Source organism: Hemitrygon akajei, chromosome 22, assembly GCF_048418815.1.
Source record: "Hemitrygon akajei chromosome 22, sHemAka1.3, whole genome shotgun sequence".
In the NCBI taxonomy this organism is placed as follows: Eukaryota; Metazoa; Chordata; class Chondrichthyes; order Myliobatiformes; family Dasyatidae; genus Hemitrygon; species Hemitrygon akajei.
The window spans coordinates 61956469-61972731 of record NC_133145.1 but is presented as its reverse complement, the minus strand read 5'-3'; positions in this window follow the sequence as shown (position 1 = coordinate 61972731).

The following is a 16263-nucleotide window of genomic DNA, read 5'->3' as shown; positions in this document are numbered from 1 at the left end:
AGGTTAATGTTTATAGACAACTCGTTTAGGGTGGCCGACTTGAAATTAAATGCTCTGTCTAGCTAGTAAAAAAATCCTCCACCCATGCTAATATGGTATTTCATTATCAGATAAATTATCACTGATATATGACATATTTTGACCCTTTGCAGCAGCAGTATAGTGCAAAGACATAAAAATACAATACGTTACATGCAGAAACAATACAAAGGAATAGTGAAGCAGTATTCACAGGCCATTCCGACATCTGATGGCAGATTTTTAAAATTTCAAGACTTCCTAGTTCCTTTTTTAATCAAAGCTGAGTAATTAAGCTAGGCTACAGATACGGAAATCTGGAGCACAAGAAAACGGCGCAAGATTTCGTCCCAAAAGTTCCCTTCCTCCTGCTATTCGATGTAGTTCCTCCAGAGCATTGCTTGTCGCGCGTCTGAACAATTACATTCACTTCCAGACTTCATCTTCACCAGCAGTTGTTTTAGTCAGCTTCTTATTAAAATGCCCAGCCAAACTCATTCGTCGTTCGTTACCTCCAGCCGCCACTTCATGCGCGCTGCCATTGAGAACTCCCGCCCAGATGACGGAGCATGCGCCATGGCACTGCGCGCGAAATTCAAAAGGCAGCGCGCGGTTGAGATGTCAACGGACAGTTGGTCAGCTCCATCGGGGGCACATCCGAGACACCATCAATGAGCGGAGCCGTAGGAAGCTGCGTCCATCATTAAGGATCCCCACCCCCAGGACATTCCCTCTTCTCATTGTTACCGAAACCTGAAGGCGCCTCTCGGCCCGCACAGCCCTCCGAATTCGTCCCTTCAGAAATGCATTCGGGCAATGTTCCGATTGGGCGGGGGGTGAGCACTCCAAATCGGTCCCCATACAGACTTCTGCCGCGGAATTCATAGGAGCAATACTCACAATTGGCCGAAAACACCGCCAGGCGAGCTGGGGAGGCCGCACCAACTGTCGACCACTCCCCATATAACCACAAGAACCCCGCCGACCCCCACCCATCCCGTACAGACAGTAAGTAAGGGCTGTTGGCAGACCAACGTAAGGTGACTACCGCCATATAATGAATGAGTTGGCGTGTGGAGGAAGGAGACTGCAAGTATACCAAATAAATTCCACCCTCCAAAAAACTCAAATGATATCAAAAAATCTAATACTTTAGAGAAAATACACACATAGATACTATAGGATGGTAGTGACACACTAACAAACTTTCCATGTTAAAAGGTGTCTATCCCCAAAATTTCCTTTTAGATGTTACCTTATCAACTCAGGAAATACATTCAAAAATATATATGCTACACTGTTTCTTGACAAGTGCACTCCCACAGATGCAAAGTTATCAATGTATTTTTATGATCAAAATACATATATATCACCATATATAACTCTGAGATTCATTTTCTCATGGGCATATTCAATGAATCCATAATAGAATAATAACCATAATACAATCAAAGAAAGACTGTACCAACTTGTGCATTCAACCAGTGTGCAAATGACACAAACTATGCAAATACGAAAAGAAATAACTGATAAATAATAAGTGAGATGAAGAGTCCTTGAACATGAGTTGTAAGTCGTGGGGACATTTTAATGATGGGGCAGGAGAAGTTGAGTGGAGTTATCCCAATTGGTTCAAGAGCCTCATGGTTATGGAGTAGTAAATATTCCTGAACTTGGTGGTGTGAGTCCTGAGGCTCCTGTACCTTCTTCCAGATAGCAGCAGTGGGAAGAGAGTAGGACCTGGGTGTTGGGGTCCCTGATGATGACGCTGCTTTCCTGCAACAATATTTCATGTAGATGTGCTCAATGTTTATTAATTCTGAAAAGGGAATTATTTAGCCTAATATGTCCAATACATAAATGTGTAAGTATAACTTCTCTCCTTTTATACCCATCTCCCATTTGAGTTCCCTGCATCCTTTGAATTTTATATGAATGCCATCCTTTCTTTTCCTTATCCCAATTTTGTTGCCATAGTGATTGAATAGACTTTTTAATTATGGCTTTCAGTCCCCCCTTATGCAAAGGCACCACTACATTTGTATCCTTAATTTTAAGTGTTTATTTGGTAAGAATATCTACCACCTTGTTTCCTTCAACCCTGAAGTCTCAATAAATGTCCAGTCTCAAGAATGGCCTAGAACTTGAAGTACCTGTTTTAATCATTGTCAAGACTGCGGATGAATCAGAGCACAGAAGTACTTCTTTGACCCATTCCAAGGCTAAAATGATAGCAACCATCTCACATGTGAATACTGATACTTTAATCTTTTCTTAATAGTCACCTGAAGCTTTGGAACAATAAACTGAAACACCTATATGGCCTGTCACTGGATCAACTGAACTATCTGTGTGTAGATAAACAAGAATCCATAATATTTGCCTTGCATATATTGCTGATCTTCCTGTGCCACTGCTAAATAATCACTCTTCCTCTTGGTCTTTTCCCAAAGGCCCAAATCAGCTACAAGCAAAGGGAATAGGCATGGAGGAGTGACAGAAAGTGGTACACTAGGACCATAATCTACATTAAACAACCCAAGATTTTGTGCACATTCATTTCCCATCCTCCCAAAACTGAACAGTTGCTCCCAACACTCTACTAATGTTGCCAATATTGGATGACCAACTTTATGTCCTGTTATGTAACCCAATAAACCATTGTAAACTCATCTGTAAACTGTATCTATAAAGGTACTTCATTCTACCAATAATGCTGAAATTGGGGATGATTTAATATCGCTGCCACAAAATCTTGATGCTTGAGTTTGAACTTTATCTAGGGGCTTTAAGACTGTTGGTGAGACTGACTCATGAGCAACACATCCATAATCAAAGACAGATCTGATTAAAGCAATATACATACGTTTGTTTAAGTGACCTCCTACTCACCCCAATCACACCCAACTAAGCACCTGAGCACATTAAGGGCTTTTTTACACTTCACTAGAATTTTATTCACATGCACCTTCCATGTTAACTTTGTGTCCATCCACATACCTAGAAACTTTACCACTGACTCTTGTTTAAGATATTTATCATATAACCTGAGATCAATCGTGGGTGTAATGTTCCTTTCAGAAAAACAAATAACTTGAGTCTTTGCAACAGAAAATTTAAACCCCACCAACGTCCCTATTCCTTTACTTCATTAATATTTGCTTGTATTTTCCTAACTACCACCTATTCCCATCTTTTCCAGTTTAAGTAGCAATCCTAGTGTCCATAACATATCTTGAGATTTCTTCACATCAAAGAAAACTGCTACCACTGATTCTTTATTAACTTGGGCCTTATGAATATCAAATTCCAAACTTAACACCAAGTCCGTGGTCATTCTCCCTTTACAAAATCCATTTTGGTGTACAGCTAATTTTCCACTTGTTTGTTCATTTTTTCTGTGCCATGTTGTATGACATGGGCGATCATGGACTTTCCATAACCCTGATTTTCTTAGCAAATTTTTGTACTAAGGTGCTTTGCCATTGCCTTCTTCTGGGCAATGTCTTTACAAGATGGGTGACTCCAGCCATTATCAATACTCTACAGAGATTGTCTGCCATTGTTCCATTATCTTACACACACATGAAGTTAGTAAAATAGGTCTACAACTAGAAGGATCTGATTGATCTTTACCAGTTTTCAGTACTGTATATGGATAACAGCTGTCAATTTCTAGGAAGCAGGAAGTCGTCTTTCAACCTATATTGCATTAAAGAATTTCAAAGCCAATATAAGTTTCAACTCCACTAATCGTGTAAACATTGTAGCAAATATCTTTCCTAGGTGATGTCTGACCAGTGTCATTAATAGCTCTTTTAATACAATAATATAATATTATTTAATATAATAATAGTTCAGACAATGGAAATTTGACACCCAGTCATGAACTGGAACATTGTTTTTTTCTCAAAAATCTGAGGATTGCTTGCCAAAACTGTTTCTCTATAAGACCTCAATTCTTTACCTAATTTGGCTGATCTGCATGCACTCACATATGTTTTTGCTAATAATTCAGCCAGTAACTGCAACCTTCTCACCAATATACAAAATCAGTAATGCAATGTTTTCTAACTCCCTCCATTTTCTGTATCATACCCCAAACTTTCCCTAACTGATCTCTTTCCCAATACTATCACTGTATGCTTTCCAATACATTTTCTTTGCCTTTCTCACTACTTTTCTAACTAAGCTCTTATATTGTATGAAAGATGAATAGAAGTAATACTGCCTAACTTCCCTAAATCTTTCTTCTGTTTCTTCACAACTCTTTTAAATTCATCCATCCACCAGTGAACATTCCTTCTTTTATTTTCTCCCAACCATCTGGGAATTGATACCTTCGCTATTGAGTTGACTATAGAGCGCAAGGTATTATTACTCAACTCAATATCTTCCAAAATTCTACTTAAATATAGATCATCAAATGCATCCCAATTTGCCTTTTTGAAGTTCCATCCAGTGATATGAGAACTTTTCTGCTGATAGGCATCTATTCCCATAGTACAGATAATGGGGAAATGTATCATTATACGCTTTCCAGTTACACATTTGTTATATCCTCATAAACCAGTGTAAGATTGATAGCAGAAACTGTGTTAAATAGATTTATCCTTGTACTCCTACCATTATTCACACCAAACACTTTTCTTCCAGAAAGTCTTCCTCTACCGTCCCATTCATATTTGTGTCCCTACAACCCCACATAGTGCTATGAGCATTAAAATCCCCACACCATATAACCTTACTGTTTCCATCTCCACCTTGTGAAAGGTGTGAATCTTTCACAAGAGTTATGAAAATTTATTATCTGTACTTAACTATTCTTTCACCAAATTTCAACCAGAATCAACTCATAAACAACCCCAGTATCCAAAACTCTACCGGCTATCCATTTTTGACAAAGGTAGCCACTCTTTCTCCTTTGCCCATTTTCTGATTGCGTCTTATATCAACATAACCTTGTATCTTAAAACTTAGACCAGATTTCAACCAGTTTCCTGTACACGGATAACATCAGGTTTACTTGATAAATCTTCAACAAATTTCTTAAACTGTTGAGCATTAGCTAACAAGCTTCTAGCATTCCATTGTAAGATTAGTAAAACTATTAACAATCCCTCTTTGAAGTCTGAACATTATTTACTCCTTGTAAGGCATCATTAATAATTCTAGAGTGAAGTCTTTTATCTCTAGATGTTTTTCTGCAGTTTTTAATAGAATTTTATCTTCCCAATATTTTTTCAGAGCGGAACATGACCAAAACATATGAGTTAAAGAAGCAGTCTCAGAATGACATCTGTCACATACTGGACTTATATGAGAATAATAATCAACTAATTTATCCTTAGACATATGGGCCCTATGAACTACTTTGAACTGTATCAACGAATGTTTAGTACATATAGAGGATGAATTAACTAACTGAAATTTTTTTTCCCATTTTTCGATACATAAGGTAAGCTTAAGTTCCCTTTCCCAATCATTTTCAATTTTATTAGATGCATCTGAACGTGTTTTCATAATTATGTTGTAGATAGATGCTGTTGCACCTTTCTGAGAAAGATTTAAATCTAAGATTTTTTCCAAACTATCCGTAGAGTATAAGTTCGGGAAATTAGGAAGGACAGTATTTAAAAAGTTTCTAACCTGTAAATATCTAAAGAAATGAGATCTAGGTAAATTATATTTGTTAGATAATTGTTCAAATGACATGAAACAATTATCCAAAAATAAATCACAAAATCGTGAAATACCTTTAGTTTTCCAAATCAAATAGGCTTGATCTATAATAGGATAGAAAAAATAGTTAGATATAATAGGACTTGCTAGAATAAATTGATTTAACCCCCAAAAATTTCTGAAATTAAAACCTTATTCGTAAAGTATATTTAACTATTGGATTATCCAATTGTTTATACAATTTAGAAGGAGCAAAGGGAAGCAAAGTCCCCAGAATAGAACCCAGTGAAAACCCTTGTGCAGAGTTACATTCAAGGTTTACCCAATGAGGGCTTAAAGTTATACCCAAATATTGGGAAGATATCTTTGATATTATTTCAACTGTTTTGAATATTGATTTACAACCTCATCCTATTACGGCAATTTTTGGTTTACCAATGATAGTACCACACCATTGAACTTCTTCAGCGCGTCGGATGATTGCATTTCTCACATTAATGGCTAAAAGATCAATTTTGCTGAATTGGAAGGAGATTAATCCTCCCACCACATTTCATTGGTTCTCTCAAGTTATGTTATGTTTAAACTTAGAAAAAATCTGAAGTGTTATATATGACCCTTCTATTAAATTTGATCAGACTTGGAGGCCTTTAATCCCAAAGTTTTCTCACATTGCTTACTAACTTTACAAAACACTAAAAGTGCCCCAACTCTTAAAAGTTTTGGGCCCACGACATCTCATTTTTTTGAAATCCTTAGTTAGTGTAATTGGATTGCTATCAGAAACAAGTCCATTGTCAAAACTCAACAAAACCTTAACACCTCCTCCCTGCTTTTATTTAATTCCTGTTTATTGCCTTCATTACTGGACGATAAGCCACTACAATTCTCAATTGGCCTCTTATTTTTCCGTTTCCCAGAAACCTGCCTTTGCTCCAACCCAAATCAGCTTAAATAGCTCTTCCAACAACTGGATTTTGGACTGTTGTGTCCGGAGCCACTTCAAGACCAAATTAATGAGCACAAGGTCTCTTTAATTAATTAGTCCTTACTTGACAATACTGCTTGAATATCACATTCATTGAGAGAGGGACTAACGATTCAATTAATAAGCCTGCAATTTAGTAATTCCAGTTAAATGGTGCATTCATCTGACCGTGATTTATTATTGGTTTTAATATGAATGCACCGTCGGTTAAATCCACTAATTCAGTTGCCATCTATTAATCTGATTGAATGCTCAATCAATTACACTTAGCATGATAGTGTAGTGGTTAGCACAGTGCATTACTGTATCAGTGATCAGGGTTCAATTCCCGCCATTCCCTGTGAGAAATTTCAAAGTCAAGAAAATCTGCAGATGCTAGAAATCCAAACAAATGTTGGAGGAACTCAGCAAGCCAGGCAGCATCTATGTAAAAGAGTAAAAAGTAGACTTTTTGGGCCAAGATCCTTCACCAGGACTGGGAAAAAAAGACGAGAAGTTAGAGTAGGAAGGTGGGGAGATGGGGGGAAGAAGTTGAAGATGGTAGGTGAACCTGGGAGAGGAGAAGGGCTGAAGCAAAGAGCTGGGAAGCTAATAGGTGAATGAGATAAAGGGCTGGAGAAGGGGGAATCTGTTAGGAGAGGGCGGAAGACCATGGAAGAAAGAATGGGGAGGAGCACCAATGGGAGGTGATCGGCAGGTAAGGAGGTGAGGTAGGAGAGGGAAGCGGGAATGGGAATGGTGAAGGGGGGATAATTTCCAGAAGTTTGAGGAATCGGTGTTCATGCTATCAGGTTGGAGGCTACCCAGATGGAATATAAGGAGTTGGTCCTACAACCTGAGTGTGGCCTCATTGCAGCAGTAGAGGAGGCCATGGACTGACATGTCAGAATGGGAATGGGAATTAGAATTAAAATAGGTGGCCACTGGGAGATTCTGTTTTTTCTTGTGGATGGAACTTAGGTGCTCAATGAAATGGTATCCCAGTCTATGTTGGATCTCACTGATACAGAAAAGGCCATGCTGGGAGCACTGGATACAGTAGATGACCCTAACAGACTCATAGGTGAAGTGTTGCCTCACCTGGAAGGACTGTTTGTGGCCCTGAATGGTAGTGAGGGAGAAGATGTAGGGGCAGCTACAAGGATAAGTACCACGTTCTCCCTGTGAATGCGTGGGTTTCCTTTGGGTATTCTGGTTTCGTCTCACAGTCCAAAGACATACCAGTAATAGGTTAATTGGTTATTGTAAATTGTCTTATGATTAGGCTAGAGTTAAATTGAGGGTTGACGGGTGGCATGGCTTGGAGGGCTAGCAGGGCCTATTCTGCACTGTATCTCAAATAAATAGATAGATAGATAGAAAAATAAATACATAGAGTTGAGTAAAGTTTTAATACAGTCATAGATTTGTTTATTCAGTATATTGCTTAATTCAAGGATTTTTGTGACAATTGTAAAATATCAACTAATATGCAGAAACAAAAAGGTAACTGGGACAATATTGAATTGGTCACTTGTCAAAAATATGTCAAATTATTCTGTACGGTGCAAGTAGTAATTTGTGTTTTATTCCGTGCTTGGGCAGGAAGCTTCCTTCAAATTTGCAAGTCTGAGCTATTAATACGGAAAAATGGCCATCCCTTGTACTGAACAATCATATCCACATGTATGCACAGTGTGAATGAAGAACTGTGCTTGCTAAATAATGATCTGTTTCTTCCCAGAAGATGATGGTAATATGAAAAACAGTACTAGAAAAAATATTAATTGAATCTGTTAATGGGGGAACTGGCTAAATGTATAGAGGGTCCATGTGGGATGACTTGAAGTATTGTGTACAGTTTTGGTTACTCTCTTACGGGAACAACATCACTGTACTGGAAAGAATGCAGAGAACGTTGCTGGGATTCGAGTTATAGGGAAATGTTGGGCAGGTTAGGACATTATTCTTTAGCATGTATGTAACATGCTGTAGGGTTTCACTGATAATGCAATGGTTTCTCTGTAGCAGAAATGTTTGGGTTATGACTAAAGCTAGACAATAGACAATAGGTGCAGAAGTAGACCATTCGGCCCTTCAAGCCTGCACCGCCATTCTGAGATCATGGCTGATCATCTACTATCAATACCCTGTTCCTGCCTTGTCCCCATATCCCTTGATTCCCCTATCCATAAGATACCTATCTAGCTCCTTCTTGAAAGCATCCAGAGAATTGGCCTCCACTGCCTTCCGAGGCAGTGCATTCCAGACACTCACAACTCTCTGGGAGAAGAAGTTTTTTCTTAACTCTGTCCTAAATGACCTACCCCTTATTCTCAAACCATGCCCTCTGGTACTGGACTCTCCCAGCATCTGGAACATATTTCCTGCCTCTATCTTGTCCAATCCCTTAATAATCTTATATGTTGCAATCAGATCCCCTCTCAATCTCCTTAATTCCAGCGTGTACAAGCCCAGTCTCTCTAACCTCTCTGCGTAAGACAGTCTGGACATCCCAGGAATTAACCTCGTGAATCTACGCTGCACTTCCTTTACAGCCAGGATGTCCTTCCTTAACCCTGGAGACCAAAACTGTACACAATACTCCAGGTGTGGTCTCACCAGTGCCCTGTACAAATGCAAAAGGATTTCCTTGCTCTTGTACTCAATTCCCTTTGTAATAAAGGCCAACATTCCATTAGCCTTCTTCACTGCCTGCTGCACTTGCTCATTCACCTTCAGTGACTGATGAACAAGGACCTCTAGATCTCTTTGTATTTCTCCCTTACCTAACTCTACACCGTTCAGATAATAATCTGCCTTCCTGTTTTTACTCCCAAAGTGGATAACCTCACACTTATTCACATTAAACGTCATCTGCCAAGTATCTGCCCACTCACCCAGCCTATCCAAGTCACCCTGAATTCTCCTAACATCCTCATCACATGTCACACTGCCACCCAGCTTAGTATCATCAGCAAACTTGCTGATGTTATTCTCAATGCCTTCATCTAAATCGTTGATGTAAATCGTAAACAGCTGTGGTCCCAATACCGAGCCCTGTGGCACCCCACTAGTCACCACCTGCCATTCCGAGAAACACCCATTCACCATTACCCTTTGCTTTCGATCTGCCAACCAGTTTTCTATCCATGTCAATATCTTCCCCCCAACGCTATGAGCTCTGAATTTACCCACCAATCTCCTATGTGGGACCTTATCAAATGCCTTCTGAAAATAGATAAAAGATAACAGGGTTTGGAATGCTGTTGTTCTTTCTTGTGAGTCTGGAAGACAGATTTTCATGGTCTTTTGCAGGGGAGAGATGAGGAAAGAAGACGCGAATGGAGAGAGTTGGTAGACCACTGAACGTAGTGGACTTGGAGCGAGGGTTTGAAGAACAGCGAAGATCGGAGGAGGTCAATGGTGGATGATTGGCTAATCAGTGAGCTCCAACATTGTGCAATAGACTGTTTCATAACATTGGGCCCTTTTTCTTTTTTGTCATTTTCTTTACTAACCATATAGTCAAAGTAAGAATTATAAAGCTGAATCGTTTAATCGCATATTGTGTATTGTTTGTTATTTCGGGGTACTGATTTGTAATGGGACATATCACACAGCATCCACCCAAACAAGATCTCTTAAGTTTGACTGGGCCGGGGGCTATCACCCCCTATATTAAGCCGCTAGCGGAAGCGAGAGTTACATGTAGGAGATGGAGAGGTGACCTTATAGAAGTGTATAAAATGAATGGTGTAGATAGAATGAATGCACACAGTCTTTTCCCCATTGCAGGGGAGTCTAAATCTAGAAGACTTTAAGGTGAGGGGAAAAGACTTAAAAGGAACCTGAGGAGAAGCTTCCTCACAGAGAGTGGTCTATATATGGAATGAGCTGCCAGTGGAAGTGATTGAACTTCAAAGTCCATTTATTATCAAAATGTGTATACTACATACAACCTTGAGATTTGTCCCCTTACCTGTAGCCACAAAACAAAGAAAACCAATAGAACTCATTAAAAAAACCCATGAAACACCCAATTTGCAGAAAAAAAGCAAATCATACGAACAACAAAAACAGGCAAACAACTGAATTTGGCAAAAGTGAGTTCATAGCCATGAAATCAGTCATCACTGCAGCCTTGCTGGTCCAGAAACAACATTTACAAGATATTTGGAAAGTATATGGATAGAAAAGGTTTTGACAAACAAGAGCCATACACAGGCAGATAGGACTAGCTTAGATGGGTTTCTTGATTGCCATGGATGCCTTGGACAGAAGGGTCTGTTTCTGTGCTGTAATGCTCTATTGAATTGAAACTGCAATGAATGATCAGTCACTCTTTTTGCCAAATACCTTTATAAGAAACCTACAGTTTGACTCACCATCTGAATTAGCCCCATCTTTATTTAAGAACTTAAGGTGGCTTAACAGTGTAGATGTTGGGGGAGAGTCTTGACCAAGGGGACTTAACTACAAGTTAAAGAGCTGGTCATTTAAAACTAAGGTGCTTGGAAATTTCTTCTTGCAGCAGCTAGTGAATCACTGGAATTCTCTGCTATGGTGGAATGACAAAGAAGAGGAATTGAGGCTGTTAGATTTTGTAACTTCAAAACATTAAACTACAGTAGTTCAAAGGAAGACATGGGAGTCCAAAATGCATGTCTAACTTTGTAACATGGTGATGCACCATCAATAACTCACTCTGAGACGTAAAGGCGAGGTATCAGCTTTTATTGACTGGAAGAAGGAACAAGCAGTGATTGACCACCATACTACATCCTGGAGACAGAGAGGCCGAGCTCAGACCTCCATCACCTTTATACAGGGGTCTGTGGGAGGAGTCACAGGAGCAGTCAGCGGGGGGGGCGTGTCCAGACAGGTATATGTAGTTCACCACACATGATAGCATAATGATGTATGCAATTCACAAATTTATGCATATAATCTGTAATGAATTATTTAAACAAATGAATGCTAAATCAAACAATATACCTACAAGATTACTCAAATATTAATGAAATATTAATTACACAACAGAGGCCAGTATAGATTAGCCTTTCATATTAGATGGTGGGACAGGCTTGAAGGCCTAATAGCCCATTCCTACTTCTATGTTCTTGTTTTCCATAGTTTTCTATGCCTAGGTAGTTTATTTAGTGTGAGGGGGTTGGTCTGAGAACACTTGCACATTGATGAAATAACTTTCATGGGGGGAAATGCCAATTTTAATTTATTGGAAAACAAAGTCCTGATGACAAATTAAGCACTCATTGTATATTGTTACGAACCCCGTAACTGGGTGTCTTACCAGCAAAGATAGAAGTGTCCGTTGGATTCTGGTGATACTATTTTCAACAGTATTTATTAGTAAAAATACACAAAAATAATATCAATGCGAATATACAGATAATATACGTCATCAATACTAAACCTAAAAGTGTGGGTATAATAATAATCAATAAGAAATAAGCTCTATCGTTGTCTAGGGGATAATGAATTGTCAGATGGAAATATAAAGTTCCGTTCAGTTCATGCAGGCTGCGGTAGTTGTTGGTCGCTGTGTTGCAATTGTTGGAGAGAGAGAGAGAGAGCGAGAACAGTAACAGCTATTGACTTGCCAACTTTCCTTTACGATCTTGATCCGTCAATGCGTTGTTGTTGTGGCCATTCACGTAGGACCCCTCTGTCCTTTAGCTAGACCGTTCTTCCGTGGAGGTCTCGTCACCCAGGCAAGGATGGACACACACACAAGCCCCCACCGGTCTCGTAGCGTCTCTCCTGGTGCGTCTGAGGGGTGTTCCCCAGACCTTACATTTATCCCCACTCACGGGGTCTCAGGTGTCAATCAGGTTGAAATGATGTAACTCATCAAACCAGCCCACTCTGGTTGTCCCCAGAGGGGTTTCAATGAATAGAACAGTACCAAGTACACAAACCTTCTCCAAAAGACAATAGCAGTAATCAATGGTTCTGTCCCTTGTTTGTTAGGAGGAGACATTCCACCTTAGCTGTGCCTCTCTCTCATTAATTTTCATGAGCTGTTATCAATAATAACTGCCCTGGCAGAGTCCTGTGTCTCTCTCACTTCCTTGATAACAGCATCGGAATAGTAGCGATTTGCGATTCTCCAAAGGGCGATTTTGTACCCTTCTGCCCATCAGGGTTGTTCATACTTCGTAACAATATTCACCAACATGCTGCACATACTACAGTTAGTTTCTCTTTGCAGGAAAAGTTACATGAGCCTAGTATGGTGGTGAAGCTAGTAAAAATGCTTTCGCTCAGTATCATAAACTCTGTGGAGATGGGTTTCATCTAGGTGCTCCAATTTCTTCTACATTCCAAAAATGCGCTGGTTGGAACTGGTCACAGTTAACACGTAGGTGAGTGATAGAATTGGGGTAGTTGAGAAAGTGGGAAGAATAAAGTAATGGGATTAATATTGTGATAATTTAAATCAGTGGTGCGAACTCTGGGCTGAAAGGTCTGTTTTCATGATATATCTGACTAAATCTAAATGTTGTTCTCCAGAAACTGAATGCATTGATCTTTTTTTAATCACAGAATGCCCTTTTCTTGTGCTGAAAGTGCTATTTGTCACTTTTTGCATTGCAGTACACTTTCAAAACTAAATTTCTTGATTGGGTGGCGGAGTGAAGATACATCTCTACCAAAGGAGATGTTAGGTGCTCATTCCCTCCATTAGCCTGTAGGTCACCCTTAGGCAAGGATAGCATCTGTTTAGCCCCTCCTCGATCAGGGTCACATGAAGCCATGGGAGCAGTAGTGGATGGTCATATGAACAGCTGGTGCATATCACAAGCCCTGGTTATGTGACTATTGTCACCAGGCAGACAAACTCTGAAGATTATTGATAATGGCTGGGGTCACCCAAATGTAAAGACACTGCCCAGAAGAAGGCAATGACAAAACAAAAATGACAAATTTGCCAAGAACAATAATGGTCATGGAAAGACCATGATCGTGTGACACGGCAAATAACAAATGAATGAAATTTATGGAATGGAATACAACTCAAATGCTAGTTGGGAATATAGTTGCTACAATATTACAGTACCATGACACAAGAAACTAAGGACAATTTTTTCACTAGAAATTTCCTATTTTCAAAATATATTTGAATATTTTATAGATAAAATATGCAATACCGTACATCCAAGACAACATTTTCAAGAGATGCTATTAGTTAACATTAGCTATTGATCAATGTAATCCTGAGTGATTAGTTCATGCATTTTAAGTTTGGATAGGTAAATGGGCATGGAGGGTTATGGTCTGGGTGCTGAGGTATGGAATTAGGCAGTTTAAATAGTTTCAGCATGGACTACATGGGCCAAAGGGCCTGTTTCTGTGCTATACTTTTCTATGACTATGATTAAGGATAGAATGCAGAATGATCCACCTAAGAGAACAATTCTGATTCACGGTGGCTAGACCCATCCTTTGCAATCATGGAGACAGATTATAAACTCTTGGCATTTGATCTGGCAATTCTTTTTTTCCTTTCAACATATGCTAACTGATCCACTAAATATTTCTCTTGCATTTCCTGTTTTTATGTTTTCAGCATTTGATTTATTGTGCTAGAGTAGTTTACAAAACTGTGCATTTTACTGTACATGATAACTCTTGACTTGCTTGATGCAACATGGCAGATGCAAGAGATTGCTTACAACTGACAAATGACATCAAATAATTTTGCTAGAGAGGAGACACAAGAGACAACAGATGTTGGAATGTGGAACAATTCAGTGGGCTGAGCAGCATCTGTAGGAGGAAAGGAATTGTCAACATTTCGGGTCAAAACCCTGCATCAGGACTGAGCGTAGAAAGGCAAGATGGTCCGTATAAAGAGGAGAAGAGAAACATCGAGAAAGGATCCTGAAGTGATCCTAGAATGAGGAAGGGTGTAAGAAGACAGGCAGGTGAGGAAGGTGAGCAGGATGGAATTGGGAGACAGTGGCAGATGAATGATAGATGGAGGCAGATAAAGAAGGTGAAAGTGGTTGGGGAAATAGAATAAAGGTAGAGGGAGGGGATTATGAAGATACGAGACAGCTGCTGAGAGAGATAAGCAGGAACACAGTGTTATCAGAGCTGGATTCAGAAAATCAAAGGAGGTGAGTATAGGAACCCATTAGCAAAGAGGTCAACAGTAGTTGGAACCAGATGGTGGATGAAGGGCTGCTGGGAGGGAGAATGTGTAAATTAGGTGAATGGAACCAGGATGAAGAGGGGATGGGGAGATGTGGTAAAATAGGACCATAAGGCATAGGAGTAGAATTAGACCTATCAGCCCACTGAGTCTACTCAAGAGGACCAGAACAAGATCAGAAGTGGGTGGGGGGAGGCATTACCTAAAAATTAGAAAGCCATTGAGTTGTAGACTATTCATGGATAAATATAAGCTACACTTTACAACATGTATCTTACATTTCATTACACTTGTATCATATTTATATTATGTGTAATGCACATTATATTTTGTAGCCAGCTTTCCATTTCAACATTCAGATTAACAACAAAGTGCTGTTGACAGAAAAGTCTGATTAATGACGAAGACCAACCAATAAAGAGAGTTTATCAAATAATAATAAAATAATGGCTGATTCGATTTCATATTGAAAACAATCTTGAAACACCTTCAGAAATACTGATTTGGGCTAATTTTCAACAAAAGAACAGCCAGCTAATCAATTTTGACCATTTAAGTATGAACCTTTAGACTTCTTGTCAGATTTATTGGTTTAATCTGTTCTTTTGAGCTCTGCCTTTGTCAAAAGGAACAGCCATGGTAGAGAGCAATGTCTTTCAAGTCTGGGATTATGTGGTTTTTGCTGCTATTGTTCTTGTTTCTGCAGCAATTGGATTGTTTTGTGTTTTTAAAGACAGAAGGTCTGGGCAAGAATCAACTGAAGAGTTTATGGTAGGAAACAGGTGAGTACACTTTGGAAGCTTCTCATAACAAACTTTGTTAAATCTATTATCTCTTGTAAGAGAGTTTTTGCAAATTTCAGAAAGAACCAATGACTATGCCTCGGCGCCTCTACTTCCTTAGGAGTTTGCGGAGATTTGGCATGACATCTCAACTTCGATAAACTTCCATAGATGAGTAGTAGAGAGTATATTGATTGGCTGCATCACAGTCCAGTATGGAGCCACCAATGCCCTGGAATGGATAATCATACAAAAATTAGTGAATATGGCCATGGTTAAAGCCCTCCCCACCATTGAGTACATCCACAAGAAACTGCAGGAAAGCAGGGTTCATCATCAGGGACCCCCACCACCCAGGACATGCTCTCTTCCTGCTGCCATCAGGAAGAAGTTACAGTAGCCTCATGATTCACACCACCAGGTTCAGGAACAGTTATTACCCCTCAACCATCAGGCTCTTGAACCAAAGGGGATACTTCACTCAACTTCACTTGCCCCATCATTTAAATGTTCCCACAACCGATGGAATCACTTTCAAGGACTGTATCCCATATTCTCAAAATTTCTTTTTCTTTCTTTCTTTCTTTCTTTCTTTCTTTCTTTCTTTCTTTCTTTCTTTCTTTCTTTCTTTC